Below are 9,920 nucleotides of genomic sequence, written 5' to 3'. Positions count from 1 at the left end.
CAACAATGGAGTGGCATGGACTAAAGGATGTGGGAACTCCTTCAAGATGCTAAGGACAAAGGATTGGCTCAAGCTTCAAGCCCAAGACTCTTCATTTTATATTTTAGTGACCCAAGATCACATTGAGTCTATAGGAAAAGCCAATACTATCAAGGAGGGATGAGGTGTTGCTTAATGAGCCTCTTGCTTCATGTGCTTAGTGATATGCTCCAAAACCCTCAGCTACTTTCCCACTTCCACAAATGACCTAAACCCAAAGCCAAAATCGGTCACACCGATTCTTCCTATCCGGCGCCACCGATTCCAAAGGTCATAGCCACTGCCACAAACCCTAAGCAAATCGGTCTTACCGATAGGGATCTCGGTCTCATCGAGATGGCATTGTAATCTCTCTGTGTATATCCATTATCAGAATCAGTCTCACCGAGTTTGATCAATCAGTACTACCGAGATTACAATGCAAACTTTCTGTTAACTCATTACCAAAATTGGTCCCACCGAGTTTGTGTAATCGGTCAAACCGAGTTTGCCTGACCAACTCTCTGGAAAGCTTATTACCAAATCGGTCTCACCGAGTTTGTGTAATCGGTCTTACCGAGATTACGTTATGCCCTAATCCTAACCATATCGGTCTCACCGAGTTGCATTTCGGTCCCACCGAAAAACCTAACGATCACATTATTTGCTAAATCGGTCTGACCGAGTTTAATGATTCGGTCCCTCGAGTTTGTTAGATTGTGTGTAACAGTTAGATTTTGTGTGGAGGCTATATATACCCCTCCACCTCCTCTTCATTCGTGGAGAGAGCCATCAGACTGAACCTACACTTCCAGCATACATTTTCTGAGAGATAACTACCTACTCATGTGTTGAGGCCAAGATATTCCATTCCTACCATATGAATCTTGATATCCAGCCTTCCCTAAGTTGCTTTCCACTCAAATCTTCTTTCCACCAGATCCAAAACCTATGAGAGAGAGTTGAGTGTTGGGGAGACTATCATTTGAAGCACAAGAGCAAGGAGTTCATCATCAACGCACCATTTGTTACTTCTTGGAGAGTGGTGTCTCCTAGATTGGCTAGGTGTCACTTGGGAGCCTACGACAAGATTGTGGAGTTGAACCAAGGAGTTTGTAAGGGCAAGGAGATCGCCTACTTCGTGAAGATCTACCGCTAGTGAGGCAAGTCCTTCGTGGGCGACGACCATGGTGGGATAGACAGGGTTGCTTCTTCATGGACCCTTCGTGGGTGGAGCCCTCCGTGGACTCGCGCAACCGTTACCCTTCGTGGGTTGAAGTCTCCATCAACGTGGATGTACGATAGCACCACCTATCGGAACCACGCCAAAAACATCCATGCCTCCAATTGCGTTTGAATCCTCCAAACCCTTCTCTTTACATTCTTGCAAGTTGCATGCTTTACTTTCCGCTGCTCATATACTCTTTTGCATGCTTGCTTGATATGTATTGTGAATGTTAAACTTGTGCCTAAACTCCACTTTAACTTAAGAAAACTTAAAAACTGCAACTTTGGTACTTAGTGTCTAATCACCCCCCCTCTAGATACCTCTTCTCAAGGTCCTACAAGTGGTATCAGAGCTTTGGTCTCCATTGCTTTGGTTTAATCACCATTGGAGGAAGATGGATGAGTCTACTTTGGGGAGTCTTAGACATAGAGTGCCTATTCTTGATGGAGAGTATTTTCATGAGTGGAAAAATGAGATGCTTGTAATTTTCAATCAATATCATTTGAACAAGTACATTGCTAGCCCTTGTGCACCTTATGTTGATCCTATGCATCCTACCCATGATGAGTCAATTAACATGATTAGGAATCTTAGAACTGCCGAACTTATCATTAGAGGATTGCCTAGAAACTTGATTGGATGCTTGCCTACTTTCAAGTGTGCCTACACTATATGGAAATTTCTTGAGGAACGATTTCCAGATTATTCCTTGAAAAATCTTGATGTAACTCTCCATAAGTCTATTGCCTTGAGTAAGATGAATTCTAGTGATCCTATGTTTGGTGATCGTCTATTTGAGCTTACAAACCTTATGCGTGCCAAAGGAAATGTTGGGATTATTAGTGATATTATTTTCGAAGCTATAAAAATTCATAAACAAGATCATTGTCAAACATTCTAATGAATTACCCTCTCTAGGACTTGATCTACCACATGACGATGTTGAACATGGATACTATGATGAGGATGATGATAGTGACTTCGATCTTGATGATGCTATGAGACACTTTGGTCTTATGGCAAATCTTCGGGGATATATGTCAGGAGGAAAGGAATGGGTTCTTGATAGTGGATGTACCGATCACATGACCGGAGATAAAGACATGTTTCGTGAGCTTGCCGATAATGATAGTCCTCGAAAGTATGTCACTTTCAGTGACAACTCAAAGGGTAAGGTGGTTGGCCTCGGGAAGGTGGCCATATCACATAGCTCCATACAAAATGTCATGCTCGTTGAATCTCTTGGATACAACTTACTTTCAGTATCTAGACTTGCTGATTTCGGTTTCAATGTCCTATTTACTGAAGTAGATTGCCAAGTGTTTCGTCGAGACAATCATAAAATGGTCTTTACCGGTGTGCGTTGAGGTGATCTATACATTGTTGATTTCACTAAAAAGGCTCAACCTAAAACTTGCTTCATTGCTAAATCCTCAAAAGGTTGGTTATGGCATAGACGACTAGGTCATGTTGGTATGCGAAACCTTGACAAGCTTATTAAAGGAAATCATATCCTTGGAGTTAACGATGTCATATTTGATAAGGATAGACTTTGCAGTGCTTGTCAAGCAGGTAAACAGGTTGGAGGAAGACATCCCGTGAAGAACATCATGACCACAAGGAGGCCACTCGAGCTACTTCACATGGATCTTTTTGGTCCCAACTCTTACAAGAGTCTCGGTGGAAATTCTTTTGGTCTAGTTATAGTTGATGATTTTTCAAGATTTACGTGGGTGTTCTTTCTCGATGATAAACCGCAGGTCCAAAAGATCTTCAAAAACTTCGCAAGGAAGGCCCAAAATCAATTTGAAGTGAAGATCAAGAAGGTTTGCAGCGACAACGGAACGGAGTTCAAGAACGCAAATGTGGACACCTTTCTTGACGAAGAAGGGATTTCACACGAGTTCTCGGCTACGTACACACCTCAACAAAACGGAGTTGTTGAGAGGAAGAACCGAACGCTCATCGAAATGGCGAGAACGATGCTTGATGAGTACAAGACACCGAAGCACTTTTGGGCAGAAGCGGTTGAGACAGCTTGTCATGCAACAAATCACTTGTATCTTCACAAGCTACTCGGCAAAACTGCATACGAGCTCCTCACCGGAGACAAAGATCCTTCGGAAGCAATCCAAGACTTGTCTATTGGCAAGGTTCGTCCAACGGAGCTGAAGGAGAGTACCTCGTCCGTCCAAGTGGAAGCTTCCACTTCACAACAAGGTGAACCAAGAGTTGATACGGAAGCATCCACAAAGTGGGACACACCAAGATGAAGAAAACGAGGAAGTGCATCAAGATGAACGTCAACAACCTCCTTCTCCACCACGACAAGAGAGCGACAACGCCAACAATGAAGAAGGCCAAGAAGAAGAACAAGATGAAGAAGATGTTCAACGAAGACCCAAGCAAAAGCTTTCACGAGTTCGAGCAAGAGTTGCTAAAGATCATCCCATCGAGCAAATCTACAATGACATTCAAACCGGGAGAATCACTCGCTCTAAAACTCGTTTAGCTAACTTTTGTGAAAACTATTCTTTCATCTCTAGCATTGAACCTATGAAGGTTGAAGAAGCATTGGAAGATCCGGATTGGATAAATGCTATGCATGAAGAGCTACACAACTTTGAGAGGAACCAAGTTTGGACATTGGTTGAGAAGCCCGACAACAACCACAACATCATCGGTACCAAATGGGTGTTTTGCAACAAGCAAGATGAAGAGGGACAAGTAGTTCGCAACAAAGCACATCTCGTCGCCCAAGGCTACACACAAGTCGAAGGTATGGACTATGGTGAGACTTGCGCCCCCGTTGCTAGACTTGTGTCCATTCGCATCTTACTTGCCTATGCTAATCATCATGATATCACCCTATACCAAATGGACATTAAAAGTGCTTTTCTAAATGGTGAAATAAAGGAGGAAGTTTATGTTAAGCAACCTCCCGGCTTTGTCAATCCTAAGAAACCCAATCATGTTTACAAACTTCACAAAGCTCTTTATGGTCTTAAACAAGCTCCTAGAGCATGGTATAAATGCTTGACCAAGTTCCTTATTGAAAAAGGCTTTGAAATTGGGAAAATTGATTCTACTCTTTTTACTAAAAGGGTTAATGGAGAACTATTTGTGTGCCAAATCTATTTTGATGATATTATATTTGGTTCAACTAACCCTCATTTTAGTGAAAAGTTTGGGAAGCTAATGTCGGAGAAGTTTGAGATGTCTATGATGAGTGAACTCAAATTCTTTCTTGGGTTGCAAATCAAGCAAACTAAGGAAGGTACCTTTGTTTCTCAAACGAAGTACACCAAGGACTTGTTCAAGAAGTTCAATATGCAAGAATGCAAAGGTACACCCATGCCTACTAGTGGACATATTGACTTGACTAAAGATAGTGAACCGGTTGATCAAAAGGTTTATCGCTCTATGATTGTTTCATTGTTATATCTATGTGCTTCACGTCCCGATATCATGCTAAGTGTGTGCATGTGTGCACGATATCAAGCTGCTCCTAAGGAATGTCATCTTAAGGCCGTGAAAAGGATAGTGAGATACTTAATCCATACACCAAACTTTGGCATTTGGTATCCTAAGAGGGCCTCTTTCGATCTTGTTGGCTATTCCGACTCGGACTATGCCGGAGACAAGGTTGATAGAAAGTCCACTTCGGGTACTTGTCAATTTCTTGGTAGATCTCTTGTGTCTTGGTCCTCCAAGAAACAAAACTCGGTATCCTTATCCACCGCCGAAGCTGAATATATTGCCGCTGGTTCATGTTGTGCTCAATTACTTTGGATGACCCAAACTCTTAAAGATTATGGAATATATGTGAGACATGTTCCATTGCTTTGTGACAATGAAAGTGCTATCAAAATTGGTCATAATCCTGTGCAACATTCTCGAACTAAGCATATTGAAGTTCGTCATCATTTCATTCGAGATCATGTTGCTAAGGGTGACATTGACCTTAAGCATGTTCGCACCGAAAAGCAATTAGCGGATATATTCACTAAACCTCTTGATGAGAAAGTGTTTTGCAGGTTAAGAGGAGAATTGAACATCATCGATGCTTCAAACTTGGAGTAGAAACTCCATTGGATACATGCAAGACATGAGCTTATGACTAATCCTTGATATTTCTCTTATGATGAAAATCTTATGTCTTGGATATATTTGTATCTTGCATGTTATCTAATCCATGTAGGTACTTGGTGGAATCAAACTCCATGAGATTGTAATCTACTCATATCTTGAGCAATCTCTACATTACCAAGTCTCTACACTATGGTGGTTGAAGACAAGGAAGCACGGAACCATTTAAACATATCCTTTGACAAATACTATGTTGAGCTTCATGATTGTCATTTTTGGATAGACAAGTGCTCTTCCTTGCAATGACTAACCCATGTAGGTAGATGGACTCAAATTCCAAGTGGTGCTCCACATTCTTGATGAGCTACATCAACCTTGAGCCACCCACACAAGTTCAACTACATGGACAACACCACCAACCAAGGTATGTCATTCCATCTTAGAGAAGCTTTACTCTAAGTCATGAGCTAAAGCAACTCGACAAGATGTGAATACATCAAGATGCTTAAACGAAAAATGGCAACCCCATTTTGAGCTTAAACGATGAGTATGACCTATGATCAAGTGATCTCACTTGACTCCTAAGTCAATATACTCTAACATAGGTGACTTTGTCGCCGACCATCTCTAGATGAAGTTCTCTTGTGTTCTTTTCTGTGTTTTTGCATTTGTCTCATGCATATTTGTTTCCCCTTTCAAAAAAAACTTCATCTAGATTTCTTTCTGTTTGCTATGCATTTTCTGCATCCCAATTCCTTGCATATCTTTCAGTTAATTCCTTGCAAATCTTTGTGAGATCTTACTAGTCCAGTGAGCTGAGGTGACAAGTGTTTTCCCTGAGATGAACTCGGTTTCACCGATTTGTTGCTTTCGGTCCAATCGAATCCTTTCGGTACAACCGAAGCATACCACTCGGTGCCACCGATTTCACAACAGGAAAAACAGTTTGCCACATATTCTATGTTTCTTCTGATCCAGCTCCACTCAATGAATCTTGTCCTCTACAAGCATCACATTTTTATCATTGCTTTGTGTTGTGTCTCAAGGACCAAACCCATTAGAGAGATTCCAGAAGACCCTTCTTGGAAATTGATGTCAAAGGGGGAGAGAGAGAACATCAAAGCTTATCATTTAGAAAGAGATCCTTAAGGGGGAGAGAGATCTTCTAGGGGGAGAGACCCTCAAAGGGGAGAGAGAGATCTCCAGGGGGAGAGAATACTTAAGTAAAAGTATTTCTCAAGGATCCCAGATGCTTGGTGTTCAAGAGGAGAGATGCCACATGTCTTCTTAAGGGGAGAGAATGTTCATATGATCTGTTGTGCTTATTTGCATTAGCATACATCAGCTCTGATCATCATTCATATCTTTCAGCTCTGATTTTTAAGCTCTGATTTTCTATTCCCTATCTTCTCCCAGTATCCCATGTTAGATTCAGGGGGAGCAAGACATCAAAGGGAAAGAAATCATTTAAATTCATTGCATATCTTTTACTCTTGGGGACATGTCTAATCCAATGTGGTACTTAGTACTCACTCTCTACATGTCATCCCAGTCTTGGTATTCTTGTAGTTTCTTCTGTTTGCTTTTGGCTAGTAGATGTATCTGTGTTATCTAACCTTGTTTACATAGGTTCATTCCATCCTATGCCAACTCAAGACTACAAGGTAAGTATATGCATCACAATCATGTGTATGAGGAATTCTTGCTGATGTACATATTGTTTGCAAGAAAGACTCATGAGCATGAAGGTATTTTCCTTAATATTCTTTGCTCTGATGCATATGACCAAGATACATGTAACACATTCCCTGCTCTATCATGTTTATGCTCTCACATGCTTCTATATTCCATATTCACATGATTGCATACATGTAGGGGGAGCCTATGTTTGTTACATGTCTTTCCAAAGCTTTACTTGCATTCTTTATATCTTTATCTAAAGCTTTGATGTATGTTGTCATCAATTACCAAAAAGGGGGAGATTGAAAGCACAAGTGCTCCCTAGGTGGTTTTGGTAATTAATGTCAACATATCTCTTGTTGGACTAACACTTTTATCTAGTATGTTTCAGATAAGTTCAACAATGGAGTGGCATGGACTAAAGGATGTGGGAACTCCTTCAAGATGCTAAGGACAAAGGATTGGCTCAAGCTTCAAGCCCAAGACTCTTCATTTTATATTTTAGTGATCCAAGATCACATTGAGTCTATAGGAAAAGCCAATACTATCAAGGAGGGACGAGGTGTTGCTTAATGAGCCTCTTGCTTCATGTGCTTAGTGATATGCTCCAAAACCCTCAGCTACTTTCCCACTTCCACAAATGACCTAAACCCAAAGCCAAAATCGGTCACACCGATTCTTCCTATCCGGCGCCACCGATTCCAAAGGTCATAGCCACTGCCACAAACCCTAAGCAAATCGGTCTTACCGATAGGGATCTCGGTCTCATCGAGATGGCATTGTAATCTCTCTGTGTATATCCATTATCAGAATCAGTCTCACCGAGTTTGATCAATCGGTACTACCGAGATTACAATGCAAACTTTCTGTTGACTCATTACCAAAATCGGTCCCACCGTGTAATCGGTCAAATCGAGTTTGCCTGACCAACTCTCTGGAAAGCTTATTACCAAATCGGTCTCACTGAGTTTGTGTAATCGGTCTTACCGAGATTACGATATGCCCTAACCCTAACCATATCGGTCTCACCGAGTTGCATTTTGGTCCCACCGAAAAACCTAACGGTCACATTATTTGCTAAATCGGTCTGACCGAGTTTAATGATTCGGTCCCATCGAGTTTGGTAGATTGTGTGCAACGGTTAGATTTTGTGTGGAGGCTATATATACCCCTCCACCTCCTCTTCATTCGTGGAGAGAGCCATCAGACTGAACCTACACTTCCAGCATACATTTTCTGAGAGAGAACTACCTACTCATGTGTTGAGGCCAAGATATTCCATTCCTACATATGAATCTTGATCTCTAGCCTTCCCCAAGTTGCTTTCCACTCAAATCTTCTTTCCACCAGATCCAAAACCTATGAGAGAGAGTTGAGTGTTGGGGAGACTATCATTTGAAGCACAAGAGCAAGGAGTTCATCATTAACGCACCATTTGTTACTTCTTGGAGAGTGGTGTCTCCTAGATTGGCTAGGTGTCACTTGGGAGCCTACGACAAGATTGTGGAGTTGAACCAAGGAGTTTGTAAGGGCAAGGAGATCGCCTACTTCGTGAAGATCTACCGCTAGTGAGGCAAGTCCTTCGCGGGCGACGACCATGGTGGGATAGACAAGGTTGCTTCTTCGTGGACCCTTCGTGGGTGGATCCCTCCGTGGACTCGCGCAACCGTTACCCTTCGTGGGTTGAAGTCTCCATCAACGTGGATGTACGATAGGACCACCTATCGGAACCACGCCAAAAACATCCGTGTCTCCAATTGCATTTGAATCCTCCAAACCCTTCTCTTTACATTCTTGCAAGTTGCATGCCTTACTTTCCGCTGCTCATATACTCTTTGCATGCTTGCTTGATATGTATTGTGAACGTTAAACTTGTGCCTAAACTCCACTTAAACTTAAGAAAACTTTAAAAACTGCAACTTTGGTACTTAGTGTCTAATCACCCCCCTAGACACCTCTTCTCAAGGTCCTACAGAGTAGTTACGTTTGTTCCTGAGGACATGGGAGAAGTGTTGTGGAGCATCCTACGGACATCACCATGTCAAGAGTCTGTTTGGTAAGTGACACGTGCGACATCTACTTCGCATACACACAGGTGAATCATCTCCTTTACACGTGCTCACTTGACCCCTTCGAGGATGGTATACTACTTGACACTTCTCCCGTGTGCATGCATAGACATTGTTGGAACTTCACGAATGTCGAGGAGGAGTGCGAGCGCAAGTGTACGTCTACACCATCCGCGAGGGAAGCATGAAAGAGAAGATGGAAGAAAGGAGAAGAAGAAGACGGAGTGGCTGTTGGAGCCAAGCAGGACGTCCGAACCGCCGTCCGGATCATCCGGGCTCAGCCGGATCATCCGGACTCCACCCCGAATTGTCCGGGTAACTGTGCCGAAGACACCCGTAGGCTTCCACCTGAAGTCGGATCATCCGGGACTCCATCCGGATCATCCGGACCCCGATGCCCGGATCATCCGGGACCCCGTCCGAATCATCCGGCCTTGACTGCGCGCATGACTTGGGCTGAGGCCTGTGTACCCATTCACCCCTCACTTACCCCTTCGCCCCTTGGGCCATAAATAGACCTCTTCCACATCCTTTCTAGGGGAAGCAAATATGATAGCTCATTCTTAGGATAGCTTTGCTCCTACCTCCTCCTCTTGAGAGAGAGAGACCACTCCCATGGAGTTCAAGACCTCCATGTGATAAGATCCTGCGGGATATCATCAAGACCCCCTTGTGCGAAGATCCGTCTAGGATACCATCAAGACCTCCTCTTGGAGATGAACTCTACCTTGTATCTTTCCTTTTGTTGTTCATGTACCCTTGTGGATCTTGTGTGTTTGATTGTCTAGTGGATGTGTGATTGGACTTGTTCTTGAGTGTTTCCCCTTGTGATTTCT

The sequence above is a fragment of the Triticum aestivum genome, chromosome 6B (genome assembly GCF_018294505.1).
Source record: "Triticum aestivum cultivar Chinese Spring chromosome 6B, IWGSC CS RefSeq v2.1, whole genome shotgun sequence".
Taxonomy (NCBI): domain Eukaryota; kingdom Viridiplantae; phylum Streptophyta; class Magnoliopsida; order Poales; family Poaceae; genus Triticum; species Triticum aestivum.
The sequence above is the reverse complement of the archived record's forward strand: the minus strand, read 5'-3'. Positions refer to the sequence as shown.